The sequence below is a fragment of the Papio anubis genome, chromosome 13 (assembly GCF_008728515.1).
Source record: "Papio anubis isolate 15944 chromosome 13, Panubis1.0, whole genome shotgun sequence".
In the NCBI taxonomy this organism is placed as follows: domain Eukaryota; kingdom Metazoa; phylum Chordata; class Mammalia; order Primates; family Cercopithecidae; genus Papio; species Papio anubis.
Genome location: NC_044988.1, coordinates 20,324,066 through 20,348,334, shown reverse-complemented (window position 1 = coordinate 20,348,334; position 24,269 = coordinate 20,324,066). Strand labels below are relative to the sequence as shown.

At 38.0% G+C, this 24,269-nt stretch overlaps 1 non-coding gene and 1 pseudogene across 2 annotated transcripts; one reads left to right on the top strand and one right to left on the bottom strand.

Moving 5' to 3' along the window:
* Nucleotides 1-4,446: 4,446 nt before the first annotated feature.
* On the top strand, nt 4,447-4,553 carry LOC116270205. The gene has a single exon (XR_004178120.1). It is a non-coding gene; the product is annotated as a U6 spliceosomal RNA (small nuclear RNA).
* Nucleotides 4,554-17,207: 12,654 nt separating this feature from the next.
* LOC101021213 lies at nt 17,208-17,770 on the bottom strand (annotated as a pseudogene). Its single transcript, XR_638612.4, has one exon. The product of XR_638612.4 is annotated as a 40S ribosomal protein S16 pseudogene (transcript).
* Nucleotides 17,771-24,269: the final 6,499 nt, after the last annotated feature.

Below are 24,269 nucleotides of genomic sequence, written 5' to 3'. Positions count from 1 at the left end.
TTATGACACAATGGTTTAAAATCACGTCTTAAAGAGATGATGGCTTTGGGTATTAGTCAAGTCTACAGACTAGTGCTTTTTAAACTTCAGTGTCCACACAAATCACCGGCAGTCTCATTAAAATGCAGGTCTGGGGTGGAGCTTGAGATTCTGCGTGCCTAACCAGCTCCTGGGTAAGGCCAAGGCTTGAGAACCCTGCCTGGTTTTTGATAATATTAAGGGCTGCTTCCCCACTTCCACATGCTGAGCACACATTATTTACTGGATCACAGCGCAGAGTTGTAAGTGCTGCTGCTGATGTCATTCGAGTTTTTTTCATGGTGATAAATACGTCCTCTGGGAATGATTGCAGCAGACAGAGAGGACTGTAAACGGAATGACAGGGTGAGGCAAGTAGGGGAGAGGGTGATCCGTGGAAGAATCTGCTGCTTCTCCTCCTTTCTTGCCTGTCACTCATGATGAATGGCTCTATGCAGAAAGGTTGGACTCAACTGCAGTGGTGACTTGCAATTAAACTCCCCACGCATTCTTTGCCATGTCCTTCATTAGCATACTGCCCATAGTATGTACCATAATTATGGTCCATAATACATATCATACCAGGGTGGAGATAAACCTTCATTTTGGTAGATTGTTACACATATAAGCATCTATCTCTCTTATTAGGGAATTTAATTTTATACCTTAAAGCAGAAGTTTTGGCTTCATAACATCAAGATGAAGCAATAATAAGAAATACAAATGACAAATTACAATGAATAGTACAGAGGCAAGCCATCTTCACTAAAAGCCACGTAGACACCATAGTCTCAAGCCAGTCATCCAAGAAATATTTATTGAATCTCTACAGCATGCCAGGTATCATTCTGGGATCTAGGATAAAGGACTGAAAGAAACAGCTTCTCTGCTCTGACAGAGCTTATAGTTTACATAAATAAGCAAATACAGAACATACCAGGTAGGGATAAATAAAGAAAAAAAATATAAAGCAAAGTAAGGAAGAAAGGAAAAGCAGATATGGGAGTTTTATTTTATATAGGGAGGAGATGGTAGTGAAAAGGGGTCAGAGAAGACTTAAAGAAAGTGAGATCAAGATACATGGATGGGCCAGGCATGCTAGCTCAGGCCTGTAATCCTAGCACTTTAGGAGGCCGAGGCTGGAGACTGCTTGAGGCCAGGAGTTTGAGACCAATCTGAGGAACATAATGAGACACCAGCTCTACAAAATTTTTTTTTAAGTAGCCAGCTATGATGGTGTGCAACTGTAATCCCAGCTACTCAGGAGTAAGAGGTGGGAGGATCACTTGAGCCCAGGAGGTTGAGGCTGCAATGAGCCATGATTGTGCTACTTCATTCCAGCCTGGGCAACAGAAAAAGACCCTGCCTTTTGTTTTTTTGTTTTTTTTTTTTTTTGTTTTTTTTTAAAGAGGGTATATGGATATACAGTTAAAGAGATAACCAGGCAGAGAAAAAGAAGAATCAAGAACCCCAAAACTTTTTCTCTAAGCAACTTTAAGAATCAGGTTGCCATTTTAATAAGGACCTTATGTAAGCAAAAATGAACCAAGTGTTAAAATATTCTGGGCACTATTTTTCTCAATTTAATTTTAAATTCAATTTTATACTGATAGGGAAAAAAAGAGAAAAAGAAAATGGACATCATTGGACATGAAAATTCAATAATAGGTAATCCTCTTTAAAATAAATGTGAATGAGGCCGGGCGCGGTGGCTCACGCCTGTAATCCCAGCACTTTGGGAGGCCGAGGCGGGCGGATCACAAGGTCAGGAGATCGAGACCACAGTGAAACCCCGTCTCTACTAAAAATACAAAAAATTAGCCGGGCGCGGTGGTGGGCGCCTGTAGTCCCAGCTACTCAGGAGGCTGAGGCAGGAGAATGGCGTGAACCCGGGAGGCGGAGCTTGCAGTGAGCCGAGATCGCGCCACTGCACTCCAGCCTGGGCGACAGCGCGAGACTCCGTCTCAAAATAAAAAAAAAAAAAAAAAAAAAAAAAAACTGGAGAATAAGGTTTTATATAAGTTATTTTGTACACAACTGATAATTACTGATAATTTTTTTTTTTTTGAGATGGCTTCTTTGTCAGCTAGGCTGGAGTGCAGTGGCATGACCTCGGCTCACTGCAACCTCTGCCTCTCAGGTTCAAACAATTCTCCTGGCTCAGCCTTCCAAGTATCTGGGACTATAGGAGCCTGCCACCATGCCCAGCTAATATTTTTTTTTTTTTTGTATTTTTAGTAGAGATGGGGTTTCACCATGTTGACCAGGCTGGTGTTGAACTCCTGACCTCAGGTGATCCGCCTGCCTTGGCCTCCCAAAGTGCTGGGATTACAAGTGTGAGCCGCTGCACCCAGCTTACCCTTTTTTTAATCTTTAATTTTTGTTTTGTCAAGATGGAATCTTGCTATGTTGCCCAAGCTGGTCTTGAATTCCTGGGCTCAAGCAATCCTCCCACTGAAGCCTCCTAAAGTGCTAGGATTACATGCCCAGTACAATTACACGTTTAAATATACAAGTTTTCTTTTTAAAAAATGTTTACCTAATTTGCATACAAATGTTCCAATAATCTATTACATACATCTTTAAAAAAAAACTGTAATACTATATATTTATTTTAGAACATCTGTTAATGAGTAATATGGTTTGATTCTGTGTCCCTACCTAAATTTCATGTCGAACTGTAATCCCCACACGTTGGAGAAGAGTCCTGGTAAGAGGTGACTGAATCATGGGGGCAGATTTCCCCCTTGCTGTTCTCATGATAGTGAATGAGTTCTCATGAGACCTGGTTGTTTTAAAAGTGTGTAACCCTTCCCCTTTTCGCTCTCTCTTCTTCCTGCTCCAACCATGTAAGATGTGCTGGCTTCCCCTTCACCTTCTGTCACGATTGTAAGCTTCCTGAGGCCTCCCGGCCATGTCTCCTGTACAGCCTGCAGAACTGTGAGTCAATTAAGCCTCTTTTCTTTATAAATTACCCAGTTTCAGGGAGTTCTTTATAGTAGTGTGAGAATGGATTAACACAATGAGCAATAACACAACAGCTTAAATCAACATATTAAAAAGTCAAAAAAGAAAGATCATCTTAAGAGATTTCAAAAAATCTTCTGATAAAAATTCAACACCAGAGAACTTCTGCTTTCAGCAACATGCAATAAACATATTTCTCTCACAAAGTAGAATTAAAAACTTTGGAATATATATTTTTATATGTATATATACAATTTTTTTTTGAGACCGAGTCTCTCTCTGTCACCCAGGCTGGAGTTCAACGGCGCGATCTCAGCTCACTGCAAACTCTGCCTCCCAGGTTCAAGCAATTCTCCTGCCTCAGCCTCCCAAGGAGCTGGGATTACAGGCGCCTTCCACCATGCCAGGCTAATTTTTGTATTTTTAGTAGAGACAGGGTTTTACCATGTTGGCCAGGCTGGTCTCAAACTCCTAACCTCAGGGGATCCACCCACCTTGGCCTCCCAAAGTGTTGGGATAACAGGTGTGAGCCACCACACCTGGCCTGGGACATTATGTATTAAATGAACATAAGAAGACTCTGAAAGGTGGAGAGAAGAATCCAGACTGGCTAAGGATCTTGGGACCCAAGGAATGATGTGGTGGTAACTTTCCTGGGTTTTCTTTTTACTTCAACATCCCAGACTTAGAGCTGAAGGAAACAGCAACCTCGAAACACCAATAGGCACAGACAAGAAAAAAAAAAAAAAAACCATGAAATTTTGCTCTCTGTAACCAAAGGAACAAGAAAGGGACAGCATAGCAAAACAAAAAACTTTTAGCCAATAACCTACTTGCTCTACTCTGACCAAGCACCAAAGAAAAGACTGTGACCTATTCTTGTCCCCACCAGCGAAGACTGTGTGGGTAGCCTAGATTTCCAGCCATCAGAGGCTATACCAAGGAAGCTCAACACCACGCCACACCATGATGGTATCAGAGAAGGCAAATAGGGAACTGGGACTTTCATGCCCATTGCTGGTAACAAGACCTTCCCCACACCTCTACCATGTCAGTGAAAACCAAATGGGGAACCTGGACTTGCACCTCCGCATGGCAACAATAAGAAGCCCTTTTCTTCCCAGTGTGGTGGTGTCAGAAGGCAGTAGTGAAGAGTTAGGGCTTTCCACAGTTGTGTCCGTGGAATTCTTCTAGAATCCCCACTCCCAGTGGTAACAAGAACCTGTTACAACTCAGGTATCAACAAAGGCTGACTGGGAGAAGTGGACTTCTACCTCCACTTGTCAATAATGAGGCAATATGCCCCTCCAGTATACCAGAGTAATGTCAAAGAAAGCCAGATAAAATAGTTTAAATAAGACCCAGAGTCTCATAGCATAGTATGAAAATGTCTAGGTTTCAACTGAAAATCACTCATAATACCAAGAACCAGGAAGAGCTCAACCTGTTTGAAAAAAGACAGTGCTCTCTTCAGCAGCACATACACTAAAATTGGAACAATACAGAGATGATTAGCATGGCTCCTGCACAAGGATGGCATGCAAATTCTAAAGCATTTCATCTTTTGTAATGCTGCCCAAGAAAATCATCCCCAAGACACATAATCATCAGATTCTCCACAGTCAAAATGAAAGAAAAAATGTTGAAAACAGCTAGAGAGAAAGGTCAGGTCATCTACAAAGGGAAGCCCATCAGACTAATAGCAGACTTCTCAGCTGAAACCATAAAAGCCAGAAGAGATTGGGGGCGAATATTCAACATTGTTAAAGAAAAGAAATTCCAACCCAGAATTTTATATCTGGCCAAACCAAGCTTCATAAGCAAAGGAGAAATAAGATCCTTTTCAGACAAACAAGTGCCTTACAAGAGCTCCTGAAGGAAGCACTAAATATAGAAAAGAAAGACCATTACCAGCAACTGCAAAAACACATTGAAGTACACAGACCAGTGACAATATAAAGCAACCACATAAACAAGTCTGCATAATAACCAGCTAACATCATGATGACAGGATCAAATCCACACATATCAATACTAACCTTAAATGTAAATGGGACCAGACGTGGTAGCTCATGCTGGTAATCCCAACACTTTGGGAGGCCAAGGGAGGCCTGGCTCACTTGAGGCCAGGAGTTTGAGAGCAGCCTGGCCAACATGGCAAAACCTCATTTCTACTAAAAATACAAAAATTAGTTGGGCATTATGGCGGGTGCCTGTAATCCCAGCTACTCGGGAGGCTGAGGCAGGAGAATAACTTGAACCTAAAAGGCAGAGGTTGCAGTGAGCTGAGATGGTGCCATGACACTCTAGCATGGGTGACACAGCGAGGCTCCATCTCAAAAAATAAATAAATGTAAAGGGGCTACATGCCCCAATTAAAAGACATGGAGTCGCAAGCTGGATAAGGAACAAGACCCATTGGTATACTGTCTTCAAAAGACCCATCTCACATGCAGCGACACACATAGTCTTAAAATAAAGGGATGAAGAAAAACCTACCAAGAAGATGGAAAACAGAAAAAAGCCATGGTTGCAATCCTAGTTTCTGACAAAGCAGACTTTAAACCACCAAAGATTAAAAAAAGACAGAGAAAGGTATTATATAATGATAAAGGGTTCAATTCAACAAGAAGATCTAACTATCCTAAATATATACACACCCAACACTGGAGCATACAGATTCATAAAGCAAGTTCTTAGAGACCTGCAAAGAGACTTAGATTCCCACACAACAATAGTGGGAGACTTTAACACCCCATTGACAACATTAGCAGGTCACTGAGATAGAAAATTAACAAAGATATTTGGGACCTGAACTCAGCTCTAAATCAAATGGACTTGATAGACCACTACAGAACTCTTCACCCCAAAACAACGGAATATACATTCTTCCCATTGTCACATGGCATATACTCTAAAATCAATCACATAATTGTAAGTAAAACACTCCTCAGCAAATGCAAAATAACTGAAATTAGAACAGTCTCTAGGGTTATGGTGCAAATTATAAATTAAGACTAAGAAATTCACTTAAAACCATACAATTACATGGAAATTGAATAACTACTCTTGAATGACTTTTGTGTAAATAGTAAAATTAAGGCAGAAATCAAGAAGTTGTTTGAAACTAATGAGAACAAAGATACAACATACCAGAATCTCTGGGACACAGTTAAGGGAGTGTGAAGAGTGAATTTTATAGTCCTGAATGCTCACATCAAAAAGTTAGAAAGACCTCAACAACCTAACATCACAACTGAAAGTACTAGAAAACCAAGGGAAAACCAATCCCAAAGCTATCAGGACAAGAAATAACCAAAAGCAATACTGAATTGAAGGAGATTGAGACATAAAAAATCTTTCACAAGATCAATAAATCCAGGAGCTGGTTTTTTGAAAAAATTAGTAAAATAGACTGCTAGCTAGACTAACAAAGAAGAAAAAAGAGAAGATTCAAATAAACGCAATCAGAAACAATAAGGGAAATATTACCACTGACCGCACAAAAATACAAACAACCATCAGATAACACTATGAATAACTCTACTCTATGCACGTAAACTAGAAAATCTGGAAGAAATAGATAAATTCTTGGACATATACACTCTCCCTAGAGTGAACCAGGAAGGAAATGAATCCCTGAACAGAACAATAATGAACTCTGAAATTTAGGGAGTAATAAATAGCCTTCCAACCAAAAAAAGGCCAGGACCAGATGGATTTACAGTTGAATTCTACCAGATGTATGAAGAGCTGGTATCATTTCTACTGAAACTGTCCCAGAAAATTAAGGAGGAGAGAGTCCTCCCTAACCCATTCTAAGAGGCCAGTATCATCCTGATACCAAAACCTGGCAGAGATACAATAAAAGAAAACTTTAGGCCAATATCCTTATGAACATCAGTGCAAAAATCCTCAAAAAATACTGGCAAACTGAATCCAGCAGCACATCAAAAAGTTTATCCACTACGATCAAGTAGGCTTTATCCCTAGGATGCAAGGTTGGTTCAACATATGCAAATCAATAAATGTGACTCATCACATAAACAGAACTAAAGACAAAACCCATACAATTATCTCAATAGATGCAGAAAAGGCTTTTGATGAAATTTAACTCCGTTCATGTTAAAAATTCTCAATAAACTAAGTATTGAAGGAACAGACCTCAAAATAGTAGGAGCCATATATGAGAAACCCACACTCAACATCATACTGAATGGGCAAAAGCTGGAAGCATTCCTCTTGAAAACTGGCACAAGATAAGGATGCCTTCTTTCACCACTCCTATTCAACATACTATTGGAAGTCCTGGCCAGGGCAGTCAGGCAACAGAAAGAAATAAAGGGCATCCAAATAGGAATTTCTATCCCTGTTTGCAGATGACATGATCCTATATCTGGAAAACTCCTTAGTCTCAGCCCAAAAGCTTAAGCTGATAAGCAACTTCAGCAGAGTCTCGAGATACAAAATCAATGTGCAAAAATCATTGCAATCCTGTACTCCAAAAACAGTCAAGCTGAGAGCCAAATCAGAAACAAACTCCCATTCTCATTTGGCACAAAAAGAATAAAATACCCAGGAATACAGCTAACTGGGGATGTGAAAGGTCTCAAGAAGGAGAACTACAAACCACTGCTCAAAGAAACCAGAGATGACACAAACAAATGGAAAAACATTCCATGCTCATGGATAGGAAAAATCAATATTGTTAAAATGGTCATACTGCCCAAAGCAATTTATAGGTTCAATGCTATGCCTATCAAGCTACCACTGACATTCTTCACAGAATTAGAAAAAACTATTTTAAAATTCATATGGAGCCAAAAATGATCTTGAATAGCCAAGGCAATCCTAAGCAAAAAGAACAATGCTGGAGGCATCATGCTACTCCATTTCAACTATACTACAGGCTACAGTAAGCAAAACAGCATGCTACTGGTACAAAAACAAACACATGGACCAATGGAACAGAATAGAGAACCCAGAAATATGACAACACACCTACAACCATCTGAACTTTGACAAACCTGACATAAACGAGCAATAGGGAAAGGATTCCCTATTCAATAAATGGTGCTGGGATAACTGGCTAGCCATATGCAGAAGATTGAAACTGGATCTCTTCCTTACACCATATACAAGCATGAACTCGAGATGGGTTAAAGACTTAAATGTGCAACCCAAAACTATAAAAATCCTGGAAGACAATCTAGGCAATAGCATTTAGGACACAGGCACAGGCAAAGATTTCATGATGAACATGCCAAAAGCAATTGCAACATAAGCAAACATTGACAAATGGGATCTAATTAAACTAAAGAACTTCTGCACTGCAAAAGAAACTATCATCAGAGTAAACAGACAACCTACAGAATAGGAGAAAATATTTGCAAACTATGCGTCTGACAAATATTCATCTAATATTCAGCATCTATAAAAACTTAAAACAAATTTACAAGAAAAAAACATTAAAAAGTTGGAAAAGCACATGAACAGACATTTTTCAAAAGAAGATATACATGTGGCCAACAAGCATATGAAAATAAAAATCTCAATATCACTGGTCATTAGAGAAATGCAAATCAAAACCACAATGAGATATCATCTCACACCAGTCAAAATGGCTGTTATTAAAAAGCTGAAGAAAAATAACAGATGCTGGTGAGGTTGTGGAGAAAAAGGAATGAGAAAAAGGAATCCCACTGTTGGTGGGAGTGTAAATTCGTTCAACTGCTGTGGAAGACAGTGTAGCAATTCCTCAAAGACCTAATGACAGAAATACCATTCAACCCAGCAACTCCATTACTGGTTAGATACCCAAAGGAATATAAATCATGCTATTATAAAGACACATGCACACATATGTTCATTGCAGCACTATTGACAATAGCAAAGACATGAAATAAACCTAAATGCCCATCAATTATAGACAGGATAAAGAGAATGTAGTACATATACACCATGGAATACTATGCAGCCATAAAAAAGAATGAGATAATGTTGTTTGCAGGGACATGAACGGAGCTAGAGGCCATTATCCTTAGCAAACTAATACAGGTATAGAAAATGAAATATCACATGCTCTGACTTATAAGTAGGAGCTAAATGAAGCAAATACATGGACACATAGAAAGGAACAACACACACTGGGGCCTATCAGATGAGGGAAGGTGGGAGGAGGAAGTGGATCAGAAAAAATAACTGATGCATACTAGGGTTAATCTCTGGGTATTAAGATGAAATAATCTGTACAACAAACCCACATGACCCTATGTTTACCTATGTAACAAACTTGTACATGCACCCCTGAACTTAATATAAAAGTTAAAGAAAAAAAGACAATCAACAGATGCCAACAGAGATGGAATTATACATGCTTGAAACAAATTAAGTAATAGGCAGCTTCAGCAGAGAAATAGAAGATAAATAGAAGAACCAAATGGAAATTTTAGAAATAAAAAATACTGTAGCTGAATTTAAAAGCTCAGTGAATAGGATCAACACCAGAATAGTGGGAACACAGGGAAAAAGTCAGTGAATGGAAAAATAGAATAATAGAAATTGCTCTGAAGAACTGAGAGAAAAAATAGACTGAAAAAAATGAACAGAGGTTAAGTAACAAAACTAAAAATCTACCATCATTTCATCAGAGTTCTGGAAGAAGTGAAGGAGGAGGAGAGGGCTGGAAAAATACCTGAAAAGATAATAGCTGAAAACTTCACAAATTTGACCAGAGATATAAACTTACAGATTCAACAATTTAAGTGAATATTAAACAGGATAAACCCAAAGAAATTCAAGTCAACACACATCATAATTAAACTTCTGGAAACTAAAAACTAACAAACAAAAATCTTGAAAGCAGCTGGAGAGAAACAACAGCATAACAAAACAACCTTTGTTTACAACGTAGTTCTGCCCCTTACCTTCCTATAATTTGCTGGGCTCATTTAGTTTCCCAAGAGAATCATTTACAAACTGTTGTCTGCTCTTTGGGCCCATTTCTTTCCCTTGAAAATTATTTACTACCCCTCCTGATTGCCCACATCCTCCATTTTCCTCTTTCCCCTGAGGAGGGTGTTATTTAGGCTTCAGCTATCTGACCCTCTTTGATTCTCATATTTCGTATGGCTCCCATGCTTACACACAATAATACATTTGTATGTCTTTTCTCCCATTAATCTGTCAATCGTCAGTTCATTTCAACAGACTCAAACCTTCAGAGGGGGAGGGAAAAATTCTCTTCACTCCTACAATATATCAGGATATATTTATCAACTAGTTTTTCTTTACCAATGATCTGTCTTTTCCTGGATATCAGTTCACAAAGATTAAATCATTTTAACTTTATGATATATTTTATATTTTATTCCCTTCTTTCATTCTCACTTTTAAAAATCCTTAGCTCAGCTGGGTGCAGTGGCTCACACCTGTAATCCTAGCATTTTGGGAGGACAAGGCGGTGGATTGCTTGAGCTCAGGAATTCGATACCAGCCTGGGCATCACAGTGAGACCTCATCTCTATATATAAAAAAAAAATTAGCTGGGTGTGGTGGGGCATGCATGTGTTCCCAGCTACTTGGGAGGCTGAGGTGGGAGGATCAATTGAGCCCAGGAGGTCGACGCTGCCATGGTGCTCCAGCCTGGGTAACAGAGCAAGACCCTGTCTCAAAAAAAATTTTGTTTTTACTGGTTTTGGTTTCAGTTACTATAAAATACTTAGCAACTAGCCACAAAAAAAGAATGAATAAGATATTTGTCAATTAAGGTGGAATGATTTCCCAGATACATTAAGTAAAAGAAAAAAAAAGCAATGAATAAAAAAGAAGTTTATTTTACTACATTTTGTGTAAAAATAAAGGGGCAATACATTTTCTTGGTTTTATAAAAAGAAATAAAGAAAAGATAAGACAAAAACTGATGAAAATGTTTATAGGTGCTAATTGGGAATAAATGGAATGAATAGAGATAGGAGAGAGTTTTTCAATATTATCTTTTTATATAATTTTGACTTTTGATCCATGTAAGTGGTTTACATATTATTTTAAAATCAAATGAAATTTTAAAAATGGGAAAAAGATTACTAACATTGAAAACAAATAGAACTTGACTGTGCATAAAGTTGATAACATAGCTAAACAGAAGAAAGAATTAATTCAAGTAACTTTTATACATGGAAGTCTAGTTGAAAATCCTTCAAATATTTTGAAGGTAGAAAAAAAACAAAGAAGCTTGACTCGGTTGTTAGTTGTCTTAGTAGAATAATTCTGGAACTTTCTGTGTATATGTAAGATAGGGCAAATGAGCAAATGAATTTGTTCTTTGGTAAACTAAGTCCCTTGCTGTGGGGAAGGGGAGATACACTTGTGGAATAGAGGAATGTGAGGGATCTTGTGATGTTGGATTTGAATTGCAGTATCAGTATAAATTGAGTCCCAGGAGCAATTAGCATACCTAGAGCCCAGAATGTGGCTTCATACCTTTCTCACAAAAAGAACCAGGGTTCTTCATGGAAATGGTTAGTTCCAGGTGTGAGCTGGGAGAATTACAGAGGGAACCTGGAATATCTTAAGCCTGAAAGGAAGGAAGTGCACTAAAACTCAAGGGAACACAGGAACCAATTGACCAAATATGGGACAATTTGAGCATCAAAGCCAACCATTTAAAAATGAATCTTTTAGTTTATTATAATAAGCGAAAAGACGGAGCTTGCAGTGAGCTGAGATCCGGCCACTGCACTCCAGCCTGGGTGACAGAGCGAGACTCCGTCTCAAAAAAAAAAAAAAAATTAAGTGAAAAGAAGAGATAGGCAGTGAAAAAAATCTTTAGAGAAAATGCCAGCTAACAAATGTAGAAAGAAACGCAGAATTAGCAAACCAAAATCACCAACGTATCACTACTACATAATGATTGAGTCAGGCAAGGATCATCTATGAATTCTAAAAGCAATGTGGTGAAAGGTAATCTCCAAACAGGATATCCACACAGTCTGAAAGACTACAGGGTCCTCACTAATTTTAGAGAAAAAGGTATATCTTCACAATATAGAAACGTGTGCACACTACCTTAATCAAATGATCAAACTTGACATTATCAATAATGAGACAACCTGACGTTATGCGCCTCTTCTGCGAAGCAATGGAAAGTACCTACGTTGTCAGCCATGTAGTATTCTCTTACCAAAAATGCTTAACGCTATACAAAAATAGTTAGGTAGAAGGAATAAGATCTAGTGTTCAGCAGCACAGTAGGGTGATTATAGTTACAATAATTTATTGTATACTTCAAAATAACTAGAAGAGAAGATTTGGAATGTTCCCAACCCAAAGAAATGATAAATGTTTGAGGTGATGGATATCTCAGTTACCTGTATTTTATCATTACACATTGTATGCTTGTATCAAAATATCATATGTACCCTGTAAATAGATACAAACTATTATGTGTCCATACTAATTAAAAATTTAAAACTACATTAAAAATACTTAACCCTAATATAATTTTTGAGGATATAATTTAACAAATCCAAATGACGTGACATTCTACAAGACAACTGCTCTGAACTCCTCAAAAATATCGATAACATGAAAGTCAAAAAAAGCAGGGGCTTATTGTACTAGGTTTCAACAAGCTTGAGGAAACATGACAACTAAATAATCCTCTGCATAATCCTTGATTGGACTCTGGATTTTAAAACAAAAACTATACAAATACATGATTGGAGTAATTGGTGGAATTTGAATGTGAATTACATTTTGGATAATATTATTATACTGGCTGGGCACAGTGACTCACACCTGTAATCTCAGCACTTTGAGAAGCTGAGGTGGATTACTTGAGCCCAGGAGTTTGAGACCAGCCTGGGCAACATAGTGAGACCTCACTTCTACAAATAATAAAAAGAAATTTTATCTGGGAATGGTGGCATGCACCTGTGGTCCCAGCTACTCCAGAGGCTGGATGGGAGATGGGAGGATTGCTTGAACCCGGGCAGTTGAGGCTGCAGTAGGCCATAATTGCAGCACTGCATTCCAGCCTGGGTGACACAGCAAGACCCTGTCTCATAAAAAGAAGAAAAGAGAGAACATTATTGTGTCAATCTTAAGTACCTTGGGAGTGATAATGGCATTGCGACTGTGAAGAATACATACTGAAGAATTTAAAGGTGAAGCATCATGGTATTGGCAAGTTACTTTCAAATTATTCAGCACAACAGAGAGAGGGCAGGGGCACAAATGTGGCACAATGTTAACAGCTGATGGATATGGCTGAAGGGTATGGAGGCATTGTGGTTGTATGTGGCTGCATACCAAACTACCCCAAAGCTTAGTGGCTTAAAAAAACATTCTTTCATTATATTTTACCATTTTATGGATCAGGAATTTGGGAGGACTTTCACTGGATGATGGTTCTGCTCTAGGTGGCATTACCTAGAGTCACTTGGTGACTGAATATTCACACAGCTGATGGACAACTGGTTCAGAGAATCCAAAGCATGCCTGGTGCTTTGGTGGAGATGGTTGAATTTAGCTTTCCATCTCTGTGTAGTCTTGGGGCCTCTCATTAGTCTCTTCGCCAGGGTAGTGGAGCTTACGTGGTGGCTCAGAGATTCAGGAGACCCCCCAGAAAAGCCAGTCTTCTTGAAAGCTAGGTCCAGAACTATCACAGAGTTCTGAGTTAGATTTTAGAGCAATCTAAAATCTTCTGCCATTTTAGATTGCTCAAGAAGTCACAGTAGTTCAGATCCAAGAAAATAAGGGACCCCACATCTCAAAGAGGAGAGCGTAAAATAACTTATGACCATCTCTACTCCACCACTGTAGGTTTCTACAGTTTTGAACATTTTCAGAATGAGGGGTGGGGGAAGCTTTAAATGGTGTGTTCGGCATTTTTTTTTTTTTTTTTTTTGCAAGTATGTCTATACCCTAAACTCCTAATTGTTTGTTATTTTGATAGTCCCAAGTTGCCCTCCAAAAAGTGTATACCAGTTTGCCTAGCAAAAGTGCATGGGAGTCACTGTGATCTTCATTATTCGAAGTAGTTTTAAAGTATACCTATATTGTGACATTTCCCTCATCAAAAAGTGGAGTCGAATTCTTCTTCCATTCAGTGTGGGCCACACTTAGTGAGTAGCTTCTAATGAATAGGATATGGTGGGAGCGATGATATGTAATTTCCGAGCTGAGATCTTAAAAGGAGATCCAGCTTCCCCCTGAATCTTTGTCTGTTGGGACAGGCACTTTGGGAGCCCTGAACTGACAGCTAAGAACCCTGGCTACTAAGAGTGGCCAACTTTTCTGAGGGCCAACGTGGGCACAACTATACTGAATTAAAAAAAAATAAACCCAAACATAATAATCTAATACATATTAGATTATGAATAAGTATACTCAAATGTGTTATTACTTTAACATAAAATATGAAAAATGATATTTATCTGAAATTGTATGTTCTGTACTACTTACTTTTATGTTAAATAAATGCTATTATTTAAACAAGACAACAGTAAGCCTAGATAGCAGTGGCAGTTAGAAGTGATTAATAGTAGGATTAATTAAATAAACAATATGTGTGAGAAAATATAGCAATATTTTGTGATGTTTCTGTCTTCTGATACAGCGATTTATTTGAACTCTTTTTAAATGCTTTATTGGATTTTTCAGTATTTCAGGTTATATTTTTATAAATTCTTTTTATTATTATTATTATTTTTTTGAGATGGAATCTTGCTCTGTTGCCCAGGCTGGAGTGTAGTGGCATGGTCTCTGCTCACTGCAACCTCCACCTCCTGGGTTCAAGCGAGTTTCCTGCCTCAGCCTCCCTGCTAGCTGGGATTACAGGCTTGAGCCACCACGCCTGGCTAATTTTTGTATTTTTGGTAGAAATGGGGTTTCCCATTTCTACCAGGCTGGTCTCGAACTCCTGACCTCAGGTGATCCGCTTGCCTTGGCCTCCCAAAGTGCTGGGGTTACAGGAGTGAGCCACCGCACCTGGCCCTTTATTTTCTTTTATGGAATAGTAAAGCTGAATACAGGCAAAAGTAAAATTCAGTTTGACTTGCAGTTCTGCTTTTATCAAATCCATATTACAGTGATTCCTGGTGTCAGTCCAATGTGATGTCAATTAAGCTAGCTATCCTCTCAACAAAAATGCCTGTGTTCATTTGCACATGAAATACTCAGGATATTACTTACTGGCAACAGCAGAATTTGGACCTGTGGTGCTCTAAAAATGCCCATCTGTTCTGCATCCACAGGCTCGTTCTGGTACACCAGCTCATCATCAGGCAGGTGCTTTGCATCTGTAACTTCATCATTATAGGCTATCCATGTCTAAAATGTCCACGATTTTCAAACACTCACATTAAATGTCGTGATTAGTTAAGTGTCTCTCAGGGAAAATTTTTGAACTTGTAAAATTGAAAGTAGATTTGACATCAATCTAAAAAGCTTTTACACGGCAAAGGAAACAATCAACGAAACAAAAAGACAACCTGCCAAATGGGAGAAAATATTTGAAAACTGTATATCTCACAAGGGGTTAATGTCAAAAATATATCAGGAGGCCGGGCATGGTGGCTCATGCCTGTAATCCCAGCACTTTGGCAGGCCAAGGCAGGCAGATCACCTGAGGTCAGGACTTCCAGACCAGCCTGACCAACACGGTGAAACCCCATCTCTACTAAAAGTGCAAAAATTAACCGGACGTAGTGGCAGGCACCTGTAAGCCCAGCTACTTGGGAGGCTGAGGCAGGAGAATTGCTTGAACCCGGGAGGCAGAGGATGCAACGAGCCAAAATCGTGCCTTTGCATTCCAGCCTGGGCAACAAGAGCAAAACTCCATTTCAATAAAGTAAAATAAAATAAAATAAAATAAAACAAAACAAAATAAAATAAAATAAATATATCGGGATAGCACATAATTCAACAACAAAAATCCCAAATAACCTAATTTAAAAATGGTCAAAGGACTTAAATAGACATTTTTCCACAGAAGATATACAAACAGCCAAGAGGTGTATGAAAAGGTACTCAACATCACTAATCATCAGGGAAATGCAAATCAAAACCATAATGGGTTATCACCTCACACCTGTTAGGATGGCTAGTATCAAAAAGAGATAAGTGTTGGAGAGGGTCTGGAGAGAAAAAGAGCCCTTATACACTATTGGCAGGAATGTAAATTGGTACAGCCATTATAGAAAACGGCATGGCAATTTCTCAAAAAATTAAAAATACCGTATGATCCAGCAACCCCACTTCTGAGTATATATCCCAAGGAAAGGAAGTCAGTACATCAAGGAGACATCTGCATCCTCATGTTCATTGCAACGTTACTCATAGTAGCCAACATAGGGAGACAACATGAGCATTCATCAGTGGATGAATGGATGAAAAAAACGTGGCATATACACACAATGGAATATTATTTAACCATAAAAAAGAAGAAAGCCTTGCCATTTGTGACAACAGGGATAAACTAGAGGACATTATGCTAAGTGAAATAAACCAGACACAGAAAGATAAATACTATGTGATCTCACTTATATGTTGAATCTAAAAAAGTCAAACACAGAAACAGAGGGTACAACAGTGGTTGCCAGGCAGTAGGTGCTGGGGGAAATGGGAAGATGTTGATCAAAGGGTACAAACTTTCAGTTATAAGATGAGCAGGTTCTGGGAATCTAATGTACGGCATGGGTGGTGAGGGTGTGTTAATTACTTTGATTGTGATAATTACAAAAATGTGTACATATATCAAGTTACCATGTTGTAAACCTTAAATATATATATACTATTTTTCAATTAAATATTTTAAAATAAAAATAAGAAAGTAGATACCAAGCAAGTTAAAGTTTTAGTAAAGTAATTTAAAAGACTCTGTTTTTTCTGGTGGCAATTTTTTGAGTTCTAAAACAGTCTTGTCCCAAAAAATGAGCTTTTTCTTACTATATGAGTTTTTGTCACAACCTACACATAATATCAAACAATCAGTTGATCAAATGATCAGTTCATTCTTTTCTAGATTCCCTATGACCTCTTCAAAGATAATTCAACCAGTTTTGGAGAAACAGCAAATAAATTTTTACTATACTGTAATCCTATACTCAATGTTCATCTTCAACATATTTTCAAACTAGAGAAGGACATTCTTTTTGTCCCACACTTTGAAAATCTGATTTTTTGGCAGGCCAACATTTGAGCATCTTTTTTTATAAAAAAAACTTTAAAATCCCTCAAAAACTGTTTATTATACAGGTCAATTTTGATAGTCCTGATGAGCTTATCGGTAGGATTTCTGGTAGCGAGCACGGGCACCAGGGCCTCCAAACTTTTTGGACTCGCGGCGACGGGGATCAGCTACCAGCAGGGTCGGGTCATACTGGATGAGGATGTCTTTGATCTCCTTCTTGGAAGCCTCATCCACGTATTTCTGGTAATAGGCCACCAGGGCTTTGGAGATGGACTGACGGATAGCATAAATCTGGGCCACGTGACCACCATCCTTCACACGGACACGGATGTCCACACCAGCAAATCGCTCCTTGCCGAGAAGCAGACCTGGCTCCAGCAGCTTGTATTGTAGCGTGCGCGGCTCAATCATCTCCAGGGGCCGCCCGTTCACCTTGATGAGACCATTGCCGCGTTTGCAGTGCGCCACAACTGTGGCCGTCTTCTTGCGTCCGAAGACCTGCACCGACTGCAGCGGGCCCTTGGACGGCTTGGCTGCGAGCGTGGACGAGAGAACCTAACCGCGCGGCGCTGCAACCGGAAAAGCGAGCATCTTTTAAATAGTCAGCAACAATGGTAACCATCTTGTATGTTCTAGTCTCAGGAGGCTGGCCCCTCCCATTCTATAAAGTCGAAATCTTATTAAGGGCTTCTATGGGTTTTGAGAAAAATGGCAAAGAACCAAAAGCTTTCATGATTAAGGGCCTCAGTATCAGAAGTAAGTAAATCACACTCCCTTTTAGCAGAGTCACGAGAAGATATGCAGGTGATTTAACAGGTAAGAGTTTTTTGTTTCCTCTGCTAAAAAGTTTATAGGCTGAATAAAATTTGCCAAAATATACATCTGCACTGTCTATTGTATATGTAGATGAATGAGCAAAGTCTAGTTTGTATTTGGATAAGATATAAGCCATCTTTTATCTTAATGTTTTCTGCATTTTTATTGAAATCCTTATAGAATTTTTTTTAAAAGATGGTTTGAAACTCCATTTCCAAATTAAAGTACGTAAGAGCTAGGGGAACATATTTTTGTTGTCGTAAGTCATCATATTCATCTAGAATTTATAGTAATATTAGAAATTAGGTAAGGATTTAGATTTGTCTTAACATTTGCTAGGCCAGTGGTCTTAACATTATTTATTGGCCAATACGTATTTTACCAACTCTGATGGTGTTGTGCCGTGTCAGCTTAGCAAAGCTGGAGTTGCCAATTATGTTTCCTATTACCTTTTGCTCAAAAAAAGAGTATCTCTTTTAAGTTTTTAAATTATTAAGCATTCAAAGACCTAGACTACGCAGCATTAAATCCGGTTTTATCCTGAAAGAAGAATGAAAATTAATGAAATTCTAATTTTTATTCTAATAGGAAAAAAGAAGAAACCAACTAAGAAAGTTTTGCCGTATAATGAGCAATTTAAAAAAAAAATAATGCTTGTGTTTACCTGAGTCATTCTTGTAACTCAAGTTGGAATTGATTTATTCCACTGTAGGCTTTTTACTTATTATATATTCACATTTATTCATATTATACATAATCTATTCCCAGTTATGCATGTTAATTTATTTAGGGCTTTGCCATGTCTTCTTGCCTTTGGAACATTCGCCATTTCAGTACTTATTAGCTCTTGCTACAAAGGATTTATAGAAGTATCAAGATGATTTTAAAAGTGGAGATCATGCATGAGACTGCAGGTGGAAAAAAAGGAAGTAAGTTGTAAGATAGTCTGCCATGGACCACAGGCTCCATATTTACTACTTCTGTTCACTTACTTGAATTTAGAGGAAAGATTTGGTGTTAGAGAAGTTGAAAATGATGATTATTGAAAAAGTCTAGTTTATCTCTGGCTCTGGATTTTCTGTTTCCTCTTTGCTATGCATGATTTGGGGGACACCTAAGTTAGTTCTGGCTTCTTCACAAATGACAACCGAAAGCCTGAGATTAAACATTAAATTTATTTCCAAAGCTACTAGTTTATTGTCAATAGGAGAGATATCTGTGCATGTGTTGGTTCCAGTGATGTAATTGTCACTCTCATCAAAGGAATTGCCTCTCATTAGATTTAGTTTCATTCTCGAATAAAACATCATCATAAATATGATATAGGATTCATTTCAAAAGATCAGACCTATTAAATCAGTGCTGGAGACTGCTAGAGGATATAATTTTTAAGTACATTAAACACTCTTAAACACATGGCCCGTCTTCCCCCAGATACCTCTGAGAAAATGTAATTAAAATGTAGTCTGTTTTGTGGTTTTTTTTTTTTAAGGAAAAACTCATCAAATCTTTACGACATTAGAATATTGCATACCACAAGTGTTTGACTTTATTCCACTGGATTTGAAAATAAGTGCATAGTACTTATCTCTGCATATAATGGAGAACCTGAAATGTGTGAAGACATGCTTCAAATGATGAAGAAAATGTAAATGCATCTAGTTTAAGGGGAAATAGACTACCTGCTAATTGCTTTAAGAATTGAGTGATTTGGAAGACCTCAGGAGAGGGTTCATTTCTCTGATTTGCATACACTTCGCTCATGCTACCTGGCTTACCACAAACGCCTTGATGATGTTGTGTGTGGAGTGTTCCTCATCAACACCAGAGATTGAGAAGGATCCAGTGGCTCTGGGGACCAGAGGGCTTCTTCCCTTAAAGAAGCTGCCCTTCATTGATATCTAGCCCTTCAGAGAGCAGACTTCATGTTTGATAAATGATCTGGTTTTCTTGTTACTATCACTATTATTATTATTGCCAAAAATTAATTGGCTTAATTTTCTTGGTGAGCGTATTAGTTAATATAGCCCTTTCAGCTCTCATAGAGAGCCTCTCTTAGACAGTCTAATAAAAAGGGCAGAAAAAAAGAAGTAATATTATTTTTATTTCCTTTCAGAGCTTTTAACACTTGGTAATATAAATAATCAAGGACTCTTAAAACCACAAAATCAAATGCTTACAGCCTGCTTTTTATGCAGGTGAAGAATACAAATTCCCTTGGGGGAGATGAATGAGGTAGAGGAGAAAGTGTGAGAGAGAAACAGGACAGAGGTGCATGGAAATGGTCAGAATACAAAGTATATCCATAGAGAATGGGGACAAAGGAGAATTGCAGAGGAGAAGGCAGTAAAATAAAGATGCAGCAAAGATTAGCAGAGGGGGGAGTAAAGTGGGAACAGGAAGATAAAGCAGAAGAAAAGAGAGAAAAAGTAAGTTGAAGAGGTAAATGGATTCTTCCTTAGAAAAGATAGAACTACAAAGGAAGGGATATATAACATAAGATACTGTGATATGGAGTGTGTATTATATCATTTTTTAAAAAAACAACAAAAACCTTCATATTTACCACAATTTATGTACAGACTGCACTGAAAAATCTGACCCTGTACTCTTGCATAATTTTTTGAACTTCATAAACCTGTGTCTTCCATATTGAGAGTATTAGTAGTGCTTGAGAGAATCAAACTAGCTCTTTCCATAGTAGACAAAACATATTTTTAAAGAATGTCTCAAAGTAGCAGTTTCTAGTTATATATGAGGGTAATCAAAATGTTAGGATTTTCATTTATCTTGAATACACAACCATGATTTGAAACAGTATAAAGGGTTGCAAGGCATGTCAAGGATAAAATGCACTTTAAAAATTAAAAGATTCATAAGGTTAACTTTCATTTCAGAGAAATCTGTTAAATATGAATGTAAAAATGAATAAAATATAAGGTCATAGGCAAATCATCCTGTTTTCATGAACCTTGATCATATAATAGAAGTTATATTTGTTACTGGAATGTGAATGAAGATGGAATTCAAGATAAGGTATTAATCATAATTAGAATGACTATGACAGGTCTGTGGTGACAAATACTTAACAAGTAGTAAGAATGCTTATTCATAACAAACCTCTTAATTCATTAAATTCTTCATTAAAAGGGCAACCTCTTAATAAGTTCAACGTAAAGTTGGTATAACGTGCTATTTGCATTTTCTCTCTTTTTATTTCCATTTTAGTAGTGTATTGTTAACAAATTGAGATAAATCATTTAAAACATATAATTACTTGGATATAGTCGCATAGTAATTCCCTAAGCAATTGCATGGTTATAAGTTGTCAGTGTGCATATTAATTTATCATAGCCACCAGCCTCATCTTCATTGATTTGCTACTAGCTGTTAGAAAAACAGATTAAGAAGCACATGATGCCCTTCTCTGAAAGTTTCATTGAGGCACAAGTAGGGCAAACACTGCTTTCCAATTAGAATCCTGCTGTTTGCCAGGACTTGACAATGACTAATTACAGTCCTAAATGACTTATTATGTTTGAATGCATGATTATTTATAAATACATTTTAAGAGCTGCATAAAGAATCATTCCTGGTTTAAATATGAAAGCCTACTTTTGTGTAAAGAGCAAAGACCTGTTGAACACCTTGAGGTCAAAGAAAAAAGACATTTTAATGCTAATGTCAGAATTTGCTTAGGCAACCATTGTCTTACAAAGAAAAAAAAGTGTCTACGGTAATGAATTTGTAAGAGAATAAATGTTAGGTTTAAATCTCATCGCTACTGACTATGAAATTTGTCACTGGCCAGGCACTGTGGCTCACACCTGTAATCCCAGCATCTTGAGAGTCTGAGGTGGGAGGATCGCTCTAGCCCAGGAGTTTGAGGCTGCAATGAGCTATGATTGTGCCACTGCACTCCAGCCTGGGTGACAGAGTGAGATCCCATCTTTAAAATAAAGAAAAAAGAAAAGAAATAAAAACAAAGCAAAAAAACCTTATCACCATAGGATTTTTAGAGGAGTTCACTGTTCTTAAAATATAGAATTACCTTCTCAGAGGTGCTGGGAGAATTAAATACTTAAAACGTGTACAGCACTTTGACCAATGTCTGGGACAGGGTAAACACTCAATACATTTTAGTTTTCATTGTTATTCTGTAGCTGAGTGACAGTAACAATCATGAACTATCTGGCAGGTCCTGATTCCAGTAAAGCTGGGGTACAATTTTTGGATGTATAACTGATTTTTGAAATTTTGAATCATTTTGGGCAATTCATTTGATCATCCATCATGCATGAATCAGCTTCTATGAGTCAAGCACTGTGCTAGGCATGGGAAATCAGACGAATACCATGCACAACCATTGAATTGAGTTTCTTTGCACTGTAACTCAAATAGATGATGAAGACAGCAAAGTGGAGTTACAAGTTGTTTTCTCAAAAAACTGCTTTTAAACTTTAAAAATTTAAAAATATTTGAAATATGTATGAGTAGAGAAACTATTATGTTAAACACCATGTTTGTACACCAGCTTTAGCAAATCTTAGCTATTTCTATATTTTTCATTCACTCATGTGACAGATAGACCTAGGGTGACCCCAATGTTTTCCTACCTTTGTTTCCATGCCTTTGTGTAATCTCCTCCCCTTGAGTGCAGGCAGGATCTCTGACTTGCTTCTAACAAGTGGGTTATGCCAAACATGATAGACTATCACCCATGTGATTATCTGGTGTTATATACTTGACTCTGTCCCAGCAGACTAAAGTGAGTGAGTTTCCTTGCTAGCTTGATAAAATTAAGCAGGCATTCTGAGGAAGTTCCCATGGCAAGAAACTTCAGTCAGCTCCTAGGGTTTGCGAGCAAACTTCAAGTAAAAAGCAAACAAAATGCTGGGGCCCTCAGCCAGATAGCCACAAGTAAATAAATTCTAGTAACACCTGAATGAGCTTGGAGGCACATTCTTCCCCAGTTGAGCTTCTAGATGAGAACACAGCCCATCTGACACGTTGACTGCGGGCTTACGAGGCCCTTCACTGAAACCCAACTATGCTATGTCCAGACTCCTGACCAATGGAAACTGTCTCTTAATAAATATGTGTTGTCTGAAGCCACTAAGTTTGCAGTTATTTATTACACAACAATAGAACACTAATACAACTTCTAATAATATTACGAATGACTCAAAGGCAAAAGGTTCATCCCTCTTGCCTTTAAAAAGGGAAAGATTTCTATAATGCAGAGAAATCTATCAATATCATGAGAAAAGGCCCAAAATCTTTCCTAGGAATTACTCAAGTGTTTAACATGTCCTGCTGGCATGTAGGCTGTCATGCTATCTAATCTACAGTTAGAGTCTGTTTCATTATATTCCAGGATATTTTTTAAAACTCACATGAAATAGCTATTTTCCAGCCTGTAAGTTTTGTGTTCTGGAATTATTTTGTTCAGTTATTGCAATCATTTTGTCATCCAGGATTAAGAATTATGATTATAAAAAATAAACAAAAAAGAATTATAATTATTTTAACATTTTTTTCTTTATGATCCACTTCTTTATGAGCTTTCTCATTTTCTCTGGAACTTCCTAAACTGAATATCTTCTTCTCTTTGCCCTTTCAGACTCACTCCCTGTCCTTCTCTGCTTTGCTACCTGGGTCCCAGGAATAGACTTGTATGGATCACAGCAATGGGTGGCCTTCCCCAGTGATTACCCAGTTGTACATTTCTTTAGCTCTTTCTTCTAATATTTCAGCCTTTAGATATTATCCATTGACATCCTATAATGAAAGATAAAATTTTGACTCTGTTTTATTCCAGTGTCATATTCACACGCGTATACTTTATCACCTACCAAACAAATTATATATAAGCCTGGTTTCTGTTTGTTTGTTTGTTTGTTTGTTGGTGGGGAATTGTTTGTTTTTTGAGACAGTGTCTCATTCTGTCACCCAGGGTGGAGCGCGGTGGTGCAGCCTCGGCTCACTGCAACCTCCATCTCCTGGGTTCAAGCAATTCTCTTGCCTCAGCCTCCCTAGTAGCTGGTATTACAGGTGTGTGCCATCATGCCTAGCTAATTTTTGTATTTTCAGTAGAGACAGGGTTTCATCATGTTGGGCAGGTTAGTCTCAAACTCCTGACCTCAAGTGATCCTCCCCTCTTGGCTGGGATTATAGCCGGAATCTATAATTTGAACTCCTCAAGAGCAGTAATGTTATTTTATTCTCCCTTCTATCTCCAGTGCGCAGCACAGAGTGGTTATATAATAAATGC